Below are 17,402 nucleotides of genomic sequence, written 5' to 3'. Positions count from 1 at the left end.
ACAGTATCTCAGTCCCCAAAGAGAGAGACAGCCTGGAGCTATGGCAAGAGCATTCACCAGACTCACAAAAGATGTCTGGAATCAGATTAACATTCTGCCTTTTTCATCCTGGTGGCTTCCAGCAAGGTCTGTGACCTCTGCCCAGTGATAAAGATACTTTTTCCAAGCCTTACTGGGAAGATTTTAACCAAATTCACATATATGAAATGACATAAAATGACCTGGGCTACAGTAGATGCTGAGAAACCTAGAATCCCATTCCTTGATAACAAGAAATAGATTCATCTGTTTTGTTGGTTACTCAGTTCAAAGTCGTTAGGGCTTCAGCTTTTTGTAGATGTACAGCCTACAGCCATTATGGTAAAGAACTGGAGGGAAGTGGGGGTAAACAGAGTAAGAGAAGGCAAGCACAAGCCAGGCATGGTGGCACACATTGAACTCCGCACTTGAAAGGCAGAGGCAGATAGATCTCTGTGAGTCTGAGGCCAACCTAGTCTTTCTTTTTCTGATATTTTTTTTCATTCGTCAATAAGAAAGCAGGCAGACATCAGATTTCTATTTCAATTGTATTTTTTAACTTCCCAGTTTAACTCACATTTTTTTCTGACATACAGCCATATGAATTTGAGGTCACTTTTCTGAAAATGTACTAAAATTACTTATGCTTGCCTGTTAACTTTTTAAAATGTTGATGAAAGAACACTACAAACAGACCACTACTGAGTCAAAATAGGAACAAAGCTCAAAAACACCAGACAAAAACCAAGTAAGAGTAAAAATGCTCATTTTATCAATCTGTTGCTCCCATCTCCACTGTATAGTCCATAGTGGCCTGCTGAAATTGCAGGCCTGCATTATCACATCCAGCTTCTCCTCTTTCAAATACTTAAATGTCCTCAGTGTCTGAGTTTAAACTCTTCCAATGTTAAATGGAAGGCTGATATGGATGGAGTTATTGTCACAAGAGTCTAGGACAGAGGTATAAAGCAAGCAAGTGGTACCACTGGGTGCTGCCCATGCACACACTCTAGTTAGACCATACTACTCAGGCTGGCTGGGCTCAGAGTCTGATCTGGACCTTGTAGGTCATTCTTACTTTATTGGGTTCTATTTTGTTCCATATTTGCTTGTTCCACTATTTTGTGATTAGGACAAGGTGAGAGGTTCAATTAGTCTAAGAACGCTTAGTCACACCTCAAACTATCTTACTCAAATATTTTTATACTTCTGAACATATTTACACCTAGAGTTATTTTAAAGATGACAGTAAGTCAGCTGAAAAGACAGGTGTGTCATGGGGCTAAGGATTGCCACCACCCTTGGGCATGGCTCTGGTGGGTGAGTTACTCAATGGTGGTGGGTAGGACCATCTAGTGAGTCTTCTCCAGGAAGGCCTTGCAGCACCTGAGGCATTGCTGGAACACCACTTCAAAGTCAGAATCATTGTCATAATAGGGATCTTCAATAATCCCAAGTAGCTTAATTTTAGCTTTGCAGTTTTTAACTTGGTTACTTCTTCTATCCAAATCTCTCAGATTGCTTTCATCCATACATAGTATATAATAGATTGTGGCAAGTCTTCTCTTGTAATATGTCTTGCCTTATGGGCTGTGCTAATGCCATGATTTCTTAGGCAGTTGACAGCTCTTGGGTCTGGGGGCCAGCCAATGTTCTAGTCAGAAACAGTGCTGCTATCAATAGTCCAATTATCTGAAACATTTTCATCAGTTACCAATTTTCTGAAAACTGCTTCTGCAATGGGTGACCAGCAAATGTTACCCAGACACTTGAACAACACTGACTTAGACCCAACCTCTGCCATCTTTCAGTCCAGCCTAGACTACATACAAAGATCCAAGGTAATTGGGGCTTCATGATGAGTCATTGTGTAAAATATAATAATAATAATAAAATTGTAGCTGGAGTTTTCTCCAGTCCTGCCTGGCCCATGTTCAGGACAAATCTCTCTCACCCGCCAGTCCCACAGCCACTTAGACCCAACCAAGTAAACACAGAGACTTATATTACTTACAAACTGTATGGCCATGGCAGGCTTCTTCTTATCTAGTTTCTATATCTCAAATTAACCATATATATTAATCTGTAAGTTGCCACATGGTTTGTGGCTTGCTGGTACCTTACATCTCACTTTTCATGGTGGTGGCTAGCAGCATCTCTCTGCTTCAGCATTCCACTTCCCAGAATTCTCCTCTCTCCTTGTCCCACCTATACTTCCTGCCTGGCTACTGGCCAATCAGTATTTTATTTATTAACCAATCAGAGCAACACATTTAACATACAGAACATCCCACAGCATAAATAATAATAATAATGGTGATTCCATTCTAGATGTACTAAGTCCCTTAAGATAAAGGTTCTGTGATGACAATTAGGGTAGTCACCAATCTGATTACAGGAGAAGGCCAGTTCAGGCCCCTCTCCTCTATTGCTAGGAGTCTTAGTTGGGGTCATACTTGGTGGATTCCTGGGAGTTTTCCTGGCACCAGGTTTCTCCCTAACCACCTGATGGTCCCCTCTATGAAGATATGTCTTTTGTTGCTCTCCCTCTCTGTACCTCCTGCAACTGAACCATCTGATCCCTCATGTTCCCATCCCCCATTCACTCCCTTCTACCCCCTCCCCTGCCACCAGTTTACCCAGGAGACCTCATGTATTTCCCCTTCCCAGGGTGATCCATGCATCCCTCTCAGGGTTCTTCTTGTTACCTAGTTTCTCTAGGGATGTGCCTGGTTATTCTTTGCTTTACATCTAATGTCCACTTTTGAGTGAGTACATACCATGTTTGTCTTTCTGAGTCTGGGTTACCTTACTCAAGATGATTTTTTTCTAGCTCTATCCATTTTCCTACAAATTTCATGATATCATTGTTTTCTTACAACTGAGTAATACTTCATTGTGTAAATGAACCACATTTGCTTTATCCATTCTTCGGTTAAGGGGCATCTAGGTTGTTTCCATGTTCTGGCTATTACAAATAATGCTTCTATGAACATAGCTGAGCATGTGTCCTTGTGGTATGATTGAGCATCCTTTGGGTATATGCCCAAGAGTGGTATCACCAGGTCTTGAAGTAGATTGATTGCCAATTTTCTGAGAAACTGCTATACTGATTTTCAAAGTGGCTGTACAAATTTCATTCCCACCAACAGTGGAGGAGTGTTCCCCTTACTCCACATCCTCTCCAACATAAGCTGTCATCAATGTTTTTGATCTTAGCCATTCTGAAAGGTGTAAGGTGGTATCTCAGAGTCATTTTTATTTGCATTTCCCTGATGGCTAAGGATGATTAGAAAATTCCTTAAATGTTTTTTAGCCACTTGAGATTCTTCTGTTGAGAATTCTCTATTTATATCTGTACCCCATTTTTAAATTGGATTATTTGGTATTTTGGTGTCTAGTTTCTTGAGTTTTTAAAATATTTTGGAGATCAGCCCTCTGTCAGATGTGGGGTAAATAAAGATCTTTTCCCATTCTGTAGGCTGCCAGTTTGTATTATTTACTGTGTCCTTTGCCTTATAGAAGCTTCTCAGTTTCAGGAGGTCCCATTTATTAATTTCCGAATGTTTGTGGTAATGATGTTATATTCAGGAAGCAGTCTCCTGTGCCAATGTGTTCATGGCTATTGCCCAATTTCTCTTCTATCAGCTTCAGTGTGACTGGATTTATGTTGAGGCCTTTGATCTACTTGGACTTGAGTTTTGTGCATGGGAATAGATATGGATCTATTTGCATTCTTCTACATGTTGACATCCAGTTATGCCAGCACCTATTGTTGAAGATGCTTTTTTTTTTTTCCATTGTGCAATTTTGACTTCTTTGTGGTGTTCATAGGTGTGTGGATTTATGTCAGGGTCTTCAATTTGATTCCATTGATCCACATGTCTGCCTTTATGCCAATAAAAAGCTGTTTTTATTACTATGCTCTATAGTAGAGAGTGAATTCAGGGATGGTTATGCCTCTAGAAGTTCCTTTGTTGTACAGGATTGTTTTAGCTATTCTGGGTTTTTTGTTTTTCCATATGAAGTTGAGTTTTGTTCTTTTGAGGCCTGTGAAGAATTGTGTTTGTATTTTGATGGGGATTGCATTGCATCTGTCCTTGTCACTCTCTGAACAAAGTAGCTATAAGTAGCTTCTTCCTGTGAGTGATTTCGGGAGAGAACTAGCAAGTTAGAAATGAATGGTTTATGAACATCTTCTTTGCTAGAAACAAGAGAAATGAATTCCTTGAAGAGTTAAGTACTGTGCTAAGGTAATATCTCAGCAGCTACTTGACATGCGAGGTGATGACCTGAGTTCAGATCCCCAGAACCTATATAAAGCTAGATGCAGAAGTGTGCAACTGCAACCCCGCTGATCCCTCAGGACCATGGAGGGTACAAGCTGGAAAATCCCCAGAAACTCACAGGTCAGCTAGCCTGGCATAAACAAGCAATAGTGAACAAGAGACCCTGGATCAAATAAGGTAGAAGGCAAGGACTGACATTTATGTTGTCCTCTGATCACCACATGTATACCATGGTACATGTGTGAGCATAAGAAAACATAAAAATTAAAAAGAATGAGTTAAGTACTGAATATTACATTTAATCACTCACTTCCAGCAAATGGAGGACCACTTTCATGGTGACCTCAAAGATGAGAATGACCTTGAGATGACAAGGTCTTTCTGCTGCCACCTTCTCCACTTCTATTTCTTTTTGCCTTCAAAGCTGTCCTTCAGAGGTGGATTATGTCTCCTGTGACAGTTTCCTGAGATAGAATTTTCTTGGGACTGGGAAGCTGGGGAGGACTCTTCATTAGAGAGAAGCAGCTGCTTATCTCCCCTGTCTCTACTGCCTCCTCCTTATCTCTCCTTGGCTCTTCATATTCTCTAAATCAATCACATTTCTCTTAAATCTTTTTTGTCCTTCTGCTTGCTCATGTCTCTTGGGTTTGCTTTACAAGACTAAAAGAAAAGAAGCTTACTGTCCTCTGTCTTTTCAAGAAAGTTTAGCACTTTCTCTTCAACCTCATATTCTCATTTGCAGCTTCAGATAGCAGGCATGGAAAGTTCTGGAATCTAACCACTGAACTAGTTCATGATGCTGCACAAGCCTTCTACTATATCTTTCAGAGATCCAGTTTTTGCCTCTGTTAAAATCAGGGGACACACCCTGGAGGCAGCCCCTGAGATGCTACCCCTGTTCGAGAAGATGACAACACTGAGTGGGTTCAGTGGGTTTAAAGAAAACAAAAGAACACAAGAAGTTTGGGGAAAGAGTGTCAAGAATACATTACATTCATAAATGAAATTCTCAAACAATCAAAAATAACTGAACTATCCTGGGTTTTTTGTTTTTCCATATAAAATTAAGTATTGTTCTTTCAAGGTCTGTGAAGAATTATTAGGATTTTGATGGATATTGTATAGAATCTGTAGATTGCTTTTGGTAAGAATGCCATTTTTACTGTTAATCCTTCCTATCCAAGAGCATGGGAGATCATTCCATTTTTTGATATCTTCTTCAATTTCTTTCTTCAAAGACCTAAAGTTCTTGTCATTCAGTAGGGTTGCAAATGCACACTTCTGTATCTAGCTTTACATAGGTTCTGAGGATCTGAACTCAGGTCATCACCTCACACATCAAGTACTCTAGCTGCTGAGACATTTCCTTAACAAAGTACTTAACTCTTCAAGGAATGTATTTCTCTCATTTCTAGCAAAGAAGATGTTCACAAAGCCATTTATTTCTAACTTGCTAGTTCTTTTCCAAAATCACTCACAGGAAGAAGCTGCCCATAGCTACTCTGCTCAGAGAGTGACAAGGACATATCTGAGTTTAGGAATAACCATTCAGAGCCAGCTGGACCTTGCTGCACACCTGAGCAATGACAGGAAGAATGCTCTGGAGTCTCTGCTTTACTCCTTCATCTAATAATTTTCTCACCCACACCCGGGGATGGACAGTGTGGGGTAACTAGCATTCAGAATGGTGAATGACACACCTGGATCATATGAATCTAAGATCTTCTGTGTCTAGGCCAGATACATTTCCTGAAGTTATACACACAGATACACAACATACAGGATTGCTGTAGGTGTGTCATACTTATAAGCCTTTAAAACAAAATGTTAGGACTTAATGCGTTTATTAGAGTAAATTTTTATATAATGAATGTCTGGTGAAAATCTCATACCAACTAGTATCCAAACTTCATAAATCAATAATATCATTGCTCAGAGGAAACTAGTTATGTATCTTATTTTATAAGAATATTGAGTCCACGATAATACTTATTAATCAATATAATAGGTAATATTTTATAGGTTATAGTCTAAGCTAATCATAGGTATAAATGAATGTGTATAATTAGTTCTAATGGGTTTGATATTATCATTTTATGCCTCTCTGTGGCCCAATGCCACACAGCTTTTAAACAGCTAGTTAGGAATTTGAATTGAGGTAGTAGATATGGAGAGGCTGTGCTCTATATAACTATTTTGGCCGCTAGGTTATGCCCCATTTTCATGCAGTTTAAAAGTAGATATTCTATCGTGAATCTCAGGGGTGTGGGCAGAGACTTTGACAATATCTATTGTGCCCTTCTTACAGAATAGTAGAATTTGATCTCAAGCATATACAAAGTTAGCAGCACAGACTAGATTCTGGCCAATAGGGAACTAGCAGAATGAGCATATCAGTTTCCTGGCATGGCCTTCTTTGTTCCTGCTGCTTTCTAGCTGGAATGTGAAAGAATGGTAAACACACTGAACCACACAGAGACAAGCCACCAGAGAAGTCAGAATGCAAAGAGCAGTTTCCAGAGCACACAATTGGTAAAGGAGTCTTTCCATGACCTTTAGCTTGCATTTGAAACTTCTCTGCTACTTCCCTGAGGATCAACCCTTGGCTGTGTGATTCCAGGTAGCTTCCCCACAGTCCTTGGAAAGTCATGAAAGAGACAACAGCAGGTCCGGGTGGTGGTGGCGCACGCCCTTAATTTCAGCACTCGGGAGGCAGAGGCTATTGGATCTCTGTGAGTTCAAGGCCAGCTTGGTCTCCAAAGTGAGTTTCAGGAAAGGTGAAAAGCTACACAGAGAAACCCTGTCTCGATAAACAAACAAACAAACAAAAAAAGAGACAAGAGCAGATATGAAGAAGCACTCTGTTAGAAGCCCCAACTTCACATGCTGGTGTCACTCACCCAACTGATCTTGGCCCATGGAAGTGAGGGAATAATCAGGAGGCAGCTCTGAGGAGCAGGAACTGAACATGAAAGCAGTAAATGGAATAGCACTTGAGCAAGCTTGGACTCTAAAAAAACACATTGTGTTAGTGACTTTCCTCATCGCTGTAGTAAAATAACTGAAAAGAAGCAACTTAAGAGATTGATGCTAGCTCACACTTCTAAGTGCATGCAGTCCTTGATGGCAGGAGATGCACATATGTGACATTTCATGGTGAGAGGTGCTTGCTGGCTACATCACAGTACCAGCCAGGATTCAGAAAATTCCAACAGGAAGCCCAGTTGGCCAATACCTCTCTTGGGTCTCTATTTGGCCCCATGTCCAAATGACTGTATGACCTCCCCAAACAGGACCACCAGCTGATGACCAAGCACTCAAATCTGTGAATCTGGGGGAGAAATATTTCACATCTCTATCATAATACAAAGGCAAAGTGGGATCACTCTGTGGGACTCTCAGGTTCCTGGAGATAGAAGGCACTCCTGCACTGAAGACAATTTTGACCTCTTTAAAAAATGTTTTTTTGCTCCAATGATGTATTTTATAATTCAATGATTTATCAGTATCCACACAAGGTGCTGAAGAGGGAAAAACTGAGTTAAAAAACTGTAAAGTAAATTAAATGACACTCTCTTCTCCACATGGTCACCATGTGACAGAAGTGGAAGTGAGATAACAAAACAGACAAGGAGAGATCAACACTGTGGAGGTGAGACAACAGACAAGGAGAGATCAACACTGTGGAGGTGAGACAACACACAAGTAGTGATCAACACTGTGGAGGTGAGACAACAGACAAGGAGATCAACACTGTGGAGGTGAGACAACACACAAGTAGTGATCAACACTGTGGAGGTGAGACAACAGACAAGGAGATCAACACTGTGGAGGTGAGACAACACACAAGTAGTGATCAACACTGTGGAGGTGAGACAACAGACAAGGAAAGATCAACACTGTGGAGGTGAGACAACAGACAAGGAAAGATCAACACTGTGGAGGTGAGACAACAGACAAGGAGTGATCAACACTGTGGAGGTGAGACAACAGACAAGGAGAGATCAACACTGTGGAGGTGAGACAACAGACAAGGAGAGATCAACACTGTGGAGGTGAGACAACAGACAAGGAGAGATCAACACTGTGGAGGTGAGACAACAGACAAGGAGAGATCAACACTGTGGAGGTGAGACAACAGACAAGGAGAGATCAACACTGTGGAGGTGAGACAACAGACAAGGAGAGATCAACACTGTGGAGGTAAGACAACAGACAAGTAGTGATCAACACTGTGGAGGTGAGACAACAGACAAGGAAAGATCAACACTATGGAGGTGAGACAACAGACAAGGAAAGACAACACGGGAGGTGAGACAACAGACAAGGAGTGATCAACACTGTGGAGGTGAGACAACACACAAGGAGAGATCAACACTGTGGAGGTGAGACAACAGACAAGGAAAGATCAACACTGTGGAGGTGAGACAACAGACAATGAAAGACAACACGGGAGGTGAGACAACAGACAAGGAAAGAGCAACACTATGGAGGTGAGACAACAGACAAGGAAAGACAACACGGGAGGTGAGACAACAGACAAGGAGAGATCAACACTGTGGAGGTGAGATAACAGACAAAGAAAGACAACACGGGAGGTGAGACAACAGACAAGGAGTGAACACTGTGGAGGTGAGACAACAGACAAGGAGAGATCCACACTGTGGAGGTGAGACAACAGACAAGGAAAGATCAACACTATGGAGGTGAGACAACAGACAATGAAAGACAACACGGGAGGTGAGACAACAGACAAGGAAAGATCAACACTATGGAGGTGAGACAACAGACAAGGAAAGATCAACACTATGGAGGTGAGACAAGAGACAAGGAAAGACAACATGGGAGGTGAGACAACAGACAAGGAGAGATCAACACTGTGGAGGTGAGACAACAGACAAGGAAAGACAACACGGGAGGTGAGACAACAGACAAGGAGTGATCAACACTGTGGAGGTGAGACAACAGACAAGGAGTGATCAACACTGTGGAGGTGAGACAACAGACAAGGAGAGATCAACACGGTGGAGGTGAGACAACAGACAAGGAGAGATCAACACTGTGGAGGTGAGACAACAGACAAGGAAAGATCAACACTATGGAGGTGAGACAACAGACAAGGAAAGACAACACAGGAGGTGAGACAACAGACAAGGAGAGATCAACACTGTGGAGGTGAGACAACAGACAAGGAAAGACAACACGGGAGGTGAGACAACAGACAAGGAAAGACAACACAGGAGGTGAGACAACAGACAAGGAGAGATCGACACTGTGGAGGTGAGACAACAGACAAGGAGAGATCAACACTGTGGAGGTGAGACAACAGACAAGGAGAGATCAACACTATGGAGGTGAGACAACAGAAAAGGAAAGATCAACACTGTGGAGGTGAGACAACAGACAAGGAGTGATCAACACTGTGGAGGTGAGACAACAGACAAGGAGAGATCAACACTGTGGAGGTGAGACAACAGACAAGGAAAGATCAACACTATGGAGGTGAGACAACAGACAAGGAGAGATCAACACTATGGAGGTGAGACAACAGACAAGGAAAGACAACATGGGAGGTGAGACAACAGACAAGGAAAGACAACATGGGAGGTGAGACAACAGGCAAGGAGAGATCAACACTGTGGAGGTGAGACAACAGACAAGGAGAGATCAACACTGTTGAGGTGAGACAACAGACAAGGAGAGATCAACACTATGGAGGTGAGACAACAGACAAGGAAAGATCAACACTGTTGAGGTGAGACAACAGACAAAGAGTGATCAACACTGTGGAGGTGAGACAACAGACAAGGAGAGATCAACACTGTGGAGGTGAGACAACAGACAAGGAGAGATCAACACTGTGGAGGTGAGACAACAGACAAGGAGAGATCAACACTGTGGAGGTGAGACAACAGACAAGGAAAGATCAACACTGTGGAGGTGAGACAACAGACAATGAAAGACAACACGGGAGGTGAGACAACAGACAAGGAAAGATCAACACTATGGAGGTGAGACAACAGACAAGGAAAGACAACACGGGAGGTGAGACAACAGACAAGGAGTGATCAACACTGTGGAGGTGAGACAACAGACAAGGAGAGATCAACACTATGGAGGTGAGACAACAGACAAGGAAAGATCAACACTGTGGAGGTGAGACAACAGACAAGGAGTGATCAACACTGTGGAGGTGAGACAACAGACAAGGAGAGATCAACACTGTGGAGGTGAGACAACAGACAAGGAAAGATCAACACTATGGAGGTGAGACAACAGACAAGGAGAGATCAACACTATGGAGGTGAGACAACAGACAAGGAAAGACAACATGGGAGGTGAGACAACAGACAAGGAAAGACAACATGGGAGGTGAGACAACAGGCAAGGAGAGATCAACACTGTGGAGGTGAGACAACAGACAAGGAGAGATCAACACTGTTGAGGTGAGACAACAGACAAGGAGAGATCAACACTATGGAGGTGAGACAACAGACAAGGAAAGATCAACACTGTTGAGGTGAGACAACAGACAAAGAGTGATCAACACTGTGGAGGTGAGACAACAGACAAGGAGAGATCAACACTGTGGAGGTGAGACAACAGACAAGGAGAGATCAACACTGTGGAGGTGAGACAACAGACAAGGAGAGATCAACACTGTGGAGGTGAGACAACAGACAAGGAGAGATCAACACTGTGGAGGTGAGACAACAGACAAGGAGAGATCAGCACTGTGGAGGTGAGACAACAGACAAGGAGAGATCAACACTGTGGAGGTGAGACAACAGACAAGGAAAGATCAACACTGTGGAGGTGAGACAACAGACAAGGAGTGATCAACACTGTGGAGGTGAGACAACAGACAAGGAGAGATCAACACTGTGGAGGTGAGACAACAGACAAGGAGAGATCAACACTGTGGAGGTGAGACAACAGACAAGGAGAGATCAACACTGTGGAGGTGAGACAACAGACAAGGAGAGATCAACACTGTGGAGGTGAGACAACAGACAAGGAGAGATCAACACTGTGGAGGTGAGACAACAGACAAGGAGAGATCAACACTGTGGAGGTAAGACAACAGACAAGTAGTGATCAACACTGTGGAGGTGAGACAACAGACAAGGAAAGATCAACACTATGGAGGTGAGACAACAGACAAGGAAAGACAACACGGGAGGTGAGACAACAGACAAGGAGTGATCAACACTGTGGAGGTGAGACAACACACAAGGAAAGACAACACGGGAGGTGAGACAACAAACAAGGAGTGATCAACACTGTGGAGGTGAGACAACAGACAAGGAGAGATCAACACTGTGGAGGTGAGACAACAGACAAGGAAAGATCAACACTGTGGAGGTGAGACAACAGACAATGAAAGACAACACGGGAGGTGAGACAACAGACAAGGAAAGATCAACACTATGGAGGTGAGACAACAGACAAGGAAAGACAACATGGGAGGTGAGACAACAGACAAGGAGAGATCAACACTGTGGAGGTGAGACAACAGACAAGGAAAGACAACACGGGAGGTGAGACAACAGACAAGGAGTGATCAACACTGTGGAGGTGAGACAACAGACAAGGAGAGATCAACACTATGGAGGTGAGACAACAGACAAGGAAAGATCAACACTGTGGAGGTGAGACAACAGACAAGGAGTGATCAACACTGTGGAGGTGAGACAACAGACAAGGAGAGATCAACACTGTGGAGGTGAGACAACAGACAAGGAAAGATCAACACTATGGAGGTGAGACAACAGACAAGGAAAGACAACATGGGAGGTGAGACAACAGACAAGGAAGACAACATGGGAGGTGAGACAACAGGCAAGGAGAGATCAACACTGTGGAGGTGAGACAACAGACAAGGAGAGATCAACACTGTTGAGGTGAGACAACAGACAAGGAGAGATCAACACTATGGAGGTGAGACAACAGACAAGGAAAGATCAACACTGTTGAGGTGAGACAACAGACAAAGAGTGATCAACACTGTGGAGGTGAGACAACAGACAAGGAGAGATCAACACTGTGGAGGTGAGACAACAGACAAGGAGAGATCAACACTGTGGAGGTGAGACAACAGACAAGGAGAGATCAACACTGTGGAGGTGAGACAACAGACAAGGAGAGATCAACACTGTGGAGGTGAGACAACAGACAAGGAGAGATCAACACTGTGGAGGTGAGACAACAGACAAGGAGAGATCAACACTGTGGAGGTGAGACAACAGACAAGGAAAGATCAACACTGTGGAGGTGAGACAACAGACAAGGAGTGATCAACACTGTGGAGGTGAGACAACAGACAAGGAGAGATCAACACTGTGGAGGTGAGACAACAGACAAGGAGAGATCAACACTGTGGAGGTGAGACAACAGACAAGGAGAGATCAACACTGTGGAGGTGAGACAACAGACAAGGAGAGATCAACACTGTGGAGGTGAGACAACAGACAAGGAGAGATCAACACTGTGGAGGTGAGACAACAGACAAGGAGAGATCAACACTGTGGAGGTAAGACAACAGACAAGTAGTGATCAACACTGTGGAGGTGAGACAACAGACAAGGAAAGATCAACACTATGGAGGTGAGACAACAGACAAGGAAAGACAACACGGGAGGTGAGACAACAGACAAGGAGTGATCAACACTGTGGAGGTGAGACAACACACAAGGAAAGACAACACGGGAGGTGAGACAACAAACAAGGAGTGATCAACACTGTGGAGGTGAGACAACAGACAAGGAGAGATCAACACTGTGGAGGTGAGACAACAGACAAGGAAAGATCAACACTGTGGAGGTGAGACAACAGACAATGAAAGACAACACGGGAGGTGAGACAACAGACAAGGAAAGATCAACACTATGGAGGTGAGACAACAGACAAGGAAAGACAACATGGGAGGTGAGACAACAGACAAGGAGAGATCAACACTGTGGAGGTGAGACAACAGACAAGGAAAGACAACACGGGAGGTGAGACAACAGACAAGGAGTGATCAACACTGTGGAGGTGAGACAACAGACAAGGAGTGATCAACACTGTGGAGGTGAGACAACAGACAAGGAGAGATCAACACGGTGGAGGTGAGACAACAGACAAGGAGAGATCAACACTGTGGAGGTGAGACAACAGACAAGGAAAGATCAACACTATGGAGGTGAGACAACAGACAAGGAAAGACAACACAGGAGGTGAGACAACAGACAAGGAGAGATCAACACTGTGGAGGTGAGACAACAGACAAGGAAAGATCAACACGGGAGGTGAGACAACAGACAAGGAAAGACAACACAGGAGGTGAGACAACAGACAAGGAGAGATCGACACTGTGGAGGTGAGACAACAGACAAGGAGAGATCAACACTGTGGAGGTGAGACAACAGACAAGGAGAGATCAACACTGTGGAGGTGAGACAACAGACAAGGAGAGATCAACACTGTGGAGGTGAGACAACAGACAAGGAGAGATCAACACTGTGGAGGTGAGACAACAGACAAGGAGAGATCAACACTGTGGAGGTGAGACAACAGACAAAGAGTGATCAACACTGTGGAGGTGAGACAACAGACAAGGAGAGATCAACACTGTGGAGGTGAGACAACAGACAAGGAAAGACAACACGGGAGGTGAGACAACAGACAAGGAAAGACAACACAGGAGGTGAGACAACAGACAAGGAGAGATCGACACTGTGGAGGTGAGACAACAGACAAGGAGAGATCAACACTGTGGAGGTGAGACAACAGACAAGGAGAGATCAACACTGTGGAGGTGAGACAACAGACAAGGAGATATCAACACTATGGAGGTGAGACAACAGACAAGGAAAGACAACATGGGAGGTGAGACAACAGACAAGGAAAGACAACACAGGAGGTGAGACAACAGACAAGGAGAGATCGACACTGTGGAGGTGAGACAACAGACAAGGAGAGATCAACACTGTGGAGGTGAGACAACAGACAAGGAGAGATCAACACTGTGGAGGTGAGACAACAGACAAGGAGAGATCAACACTGTGGAGGTGAGACAACAGACAAGGAAAGATCAACACTATGGAGGTGAGACAACAGACAAGGAGATATCAACACTATGGAGGTGAGACAACAGACAAGGAAAGACAACATGGGAGGTGAGACAACAGACAAGGAAAGACAACATGGGAGGTGAGACAACAGACAAGGAAAGATCAACACTGTGGAGGTGAGACAACAGACAAGGAGAGATCAACACTGTGGAGGTGAGACAACAGACAAGGAGAGATCAACACTGTGGAGGTGAGACAACAGACAAGGAGAGATCAACACTGTGGAGGTGAGACAACAGACAAGGAGAGATCAACACTGTGGAGGTAAGACAACAGACAAGGAAAGATCAACACTGTGGAGGTGAGACAACAGACAAGGAAAGACAACACAGGAGGTGAGACAACAGACAAGGAGAGATCAACACTGTGGAGGTGAGACAACAGACAAGGAGTGATCAACACTGTGGAGGTGAGACAACACACAAGGAGAGATCAACACTGTGGAGGTGAGACAACAGACAAGGAAAGATCAACACTGTGGAGGTGAGAAAACAAAGAATATATCAGAGGCCACTCTATGACAGGTCAAATTTGTAATTTGATCTCAAAGACAATGGCTTTACTAGGCAAGTGCTCCACTGGTGAGCAACACCCTAGACCACTGGGAGATTTTAAGGCAAGTACCAAAATCAGATTTTCACTTTTTTTTTAAGTCACAGTAGTGTCACCTCAGGTTCTTTAGAGATCAGTCCATACCATACCAGGAGACAGTTTGGAGGCAAAGGGAGAAGCAGAAACCCAGCTTCCTGTGGTCTACCCTGCCAGTTCTGACTTTAACATCTGTGATTCAGGCTCCCAGCTAACAACAGGATAGAGTATTTCCGTCTCAGAGGTCATTACAAAGGTGAAGTAAATTAATCTCTATAAGTGCTCAGAACAATGACTGTCACGTAAGACTTGCCTTCATTGTCTCCTGCTGCACAGCATCTCTTCAGGAGTCGGATCTGAAACTACATGTTCTTCTTTACAGCAATGGTGATCAATGTGTTATCTCTGTCCCAGGCCTCTGTTTTCTCAAAGTTTTAGGAATGATTGACACTGTATACAGGGACTAGAGACAAACAGATTTTTCAAGCAGATTTTTTTCCCAGAAGAATTGGGAACACATGTTTAAATTTTGTGATGTGCAACCAGATTCAGCATAAAGCAAGAACAGCTCAGGTATTTTTTTTTGTAATGTAATCAATAAAAATGGACAAGAGAAGTATTCAGGAATGATTAACCTCATTGCTACATCCCCCTGAAGTCTCCTAGACTGGATAGAGGACTGGGAAAAGGTGTCAGGCCCTTAGCTGGCTACATGGGTTAAAGGTTAGCTTCACAGTGGTTCATCCATAGCCCTACAATCAAAAGGAGAGAAATAGCCAACGTCTGCTTCCAAACGTCCAACTGTAAATGGTTCAGAAACCCCAGGCTTCTTTTTCCTTTTCTTTTCAGAATGTATCAGCAGTATCTTAATACTGGTAACTACTTGAACTGCAATTGAATCCAAGAGTAGCAGTTATAAAATCATCTCTTACAAGTCCTCAGCTAACGTCTCTAGGAATTATTGAATGTGTGGAGGACAACCAATAGATAAAAGTGAGCTTTAAAACATAGTTTTGTTTATTCTCAATATCTAAGTAGTTCCACAGATTAATTTATAACAAATATATTAAGCAATCTTTTGTCCTGAGAACAACACTGATATAGGATTTGTGTCTTGGAGATGTGAAGAGGTCAAACAACTTGCTCAAGATCATATAATAGGGCCAGGGATGCAGCTCAGTGTTAGAGCACCTGCAAAACGTGAGTGGAGCCCCAGGTCCTATCCCTCACACCAAACAATAAAACACTAAAATGATCAATGTGGTGGTTTGAAAGAAAATGGCCCCCCCACAACTAAGTTGTGGCCTTGTTGGAGGAAGGGCATTACTGTAGGGGTAGGCTTTGAGGTCTCTTTTTCCCAAGCTTCCCTCAGTATAAGAGTCAAGTGACTTCCTGTTGCCTGCAGGATGTAGCACTCTCAGCTCCAGCATCACATCTGCCTGCAGGTGGCCATACGCTGCTTCATGATTATAATGGACTGAACCTCTGAAACTGTAAGGGAGCCATCCTCAATTAAATGTTTTCTTTATATGATTTGTGGTGGTCACAGTGTCTCTTCACAGCAATTGAAACCTAATTAAGACAATCATGCAATATATAAGCACTATGGTGGTCTAGTAGTCTGGCTTGAAAATCAGATGATAGAGCCCTGCTTTTGTGTTTTATTGCCATTTCCATCCAGGTATATTTAAAAGATGGGCATATTGATGCTTCCCTCTAAGATCCCCAGCTCATTCCAGCTCTGTCTTTGCTGTTTCTCATTGTGGTCAAGGTCTTCCTATTTCTTTTGCCTGCCCTGAGGCAAAGTCTGACTTCATATGTTTTATAGACACTAAGAAAAACTTTATGATGGAAAGTTAAATATTTAAAGATCCAGTACTATCGAGGTTTGGTAACATTCAAATGCATGCCCCAAATAATTAAATTTCCCAAAATATGGTTTTCAGTGTCAGTGGAGGTATATTGTAAGGGTTTTTTTTTCCCCATGAACCCAAACTCCACAACTTCAAAACAGACTACACTCCTTCCCATGGCCAGCTATGCAGGTGGTCATTGTTGTTTTTTGTTTGTTTGTTTGTTTGTTTGTTTTGTTTTCCTTCTGAGTGGTGGGGCACTGCCTTGTAGAGAAAATGACTTTGTCTCCTAAATCCTGGCAGATCTGATCCTCTGGGCTAATTCTCTCCCCACACCAAATTCCAGTCAACAACTTGAAGTCTGCAATGTCTCTCATTGACCAAACACAGATCATGGTGAGTGTTACCATGTTGTACCTTTCCCAGAAGGAACTTCAGGTGCAGGTCCACCTACTCTGCAACCAGAGACAAGCCAACACTCCACAGTCTACCCTGCCAATGGACTATGTAGCCATAAGCACTGGCCTTACATTCTTACA

The 17,402-nt window shown here is 43.3% G+C and overlaps 1 pseudogene; it reads right to left on the bottom strand.

Moving 5' to 3' along the window:
- Positions 1 to 1,370: 1,370 nt before the first annotated feature.
- Positions 1,371 to 1,822, bottom strand: LOC128102886 (low molecular weight phosphotyrosine protein phosphatase-like; annotated as a pseudogene).
- Positions 1,823 to 17,402: the final 15,580 nt, after the last annotated feature.

This window comes from Peromyscus californicus, unplaced genomic scaffold (genome assembly GCF_007827085.1).
Source record: "Peromyscus californicus insignis strain IS unplaced genomic scaffold, ASM782708v3 Scaffold_8__1_contigs__length_139910024, whole genome shotgun sequence".
NCBI lineage: Eukaryota > Metazoa > Chordata > Mammalia > Rodentia > Cricetidae > Peromyscus > Peromyscus californicus.
Note: the sequence above shows the minus strand (reverse complement) of the source record. Positions and strands in the feature narration are given on the sequence as shown.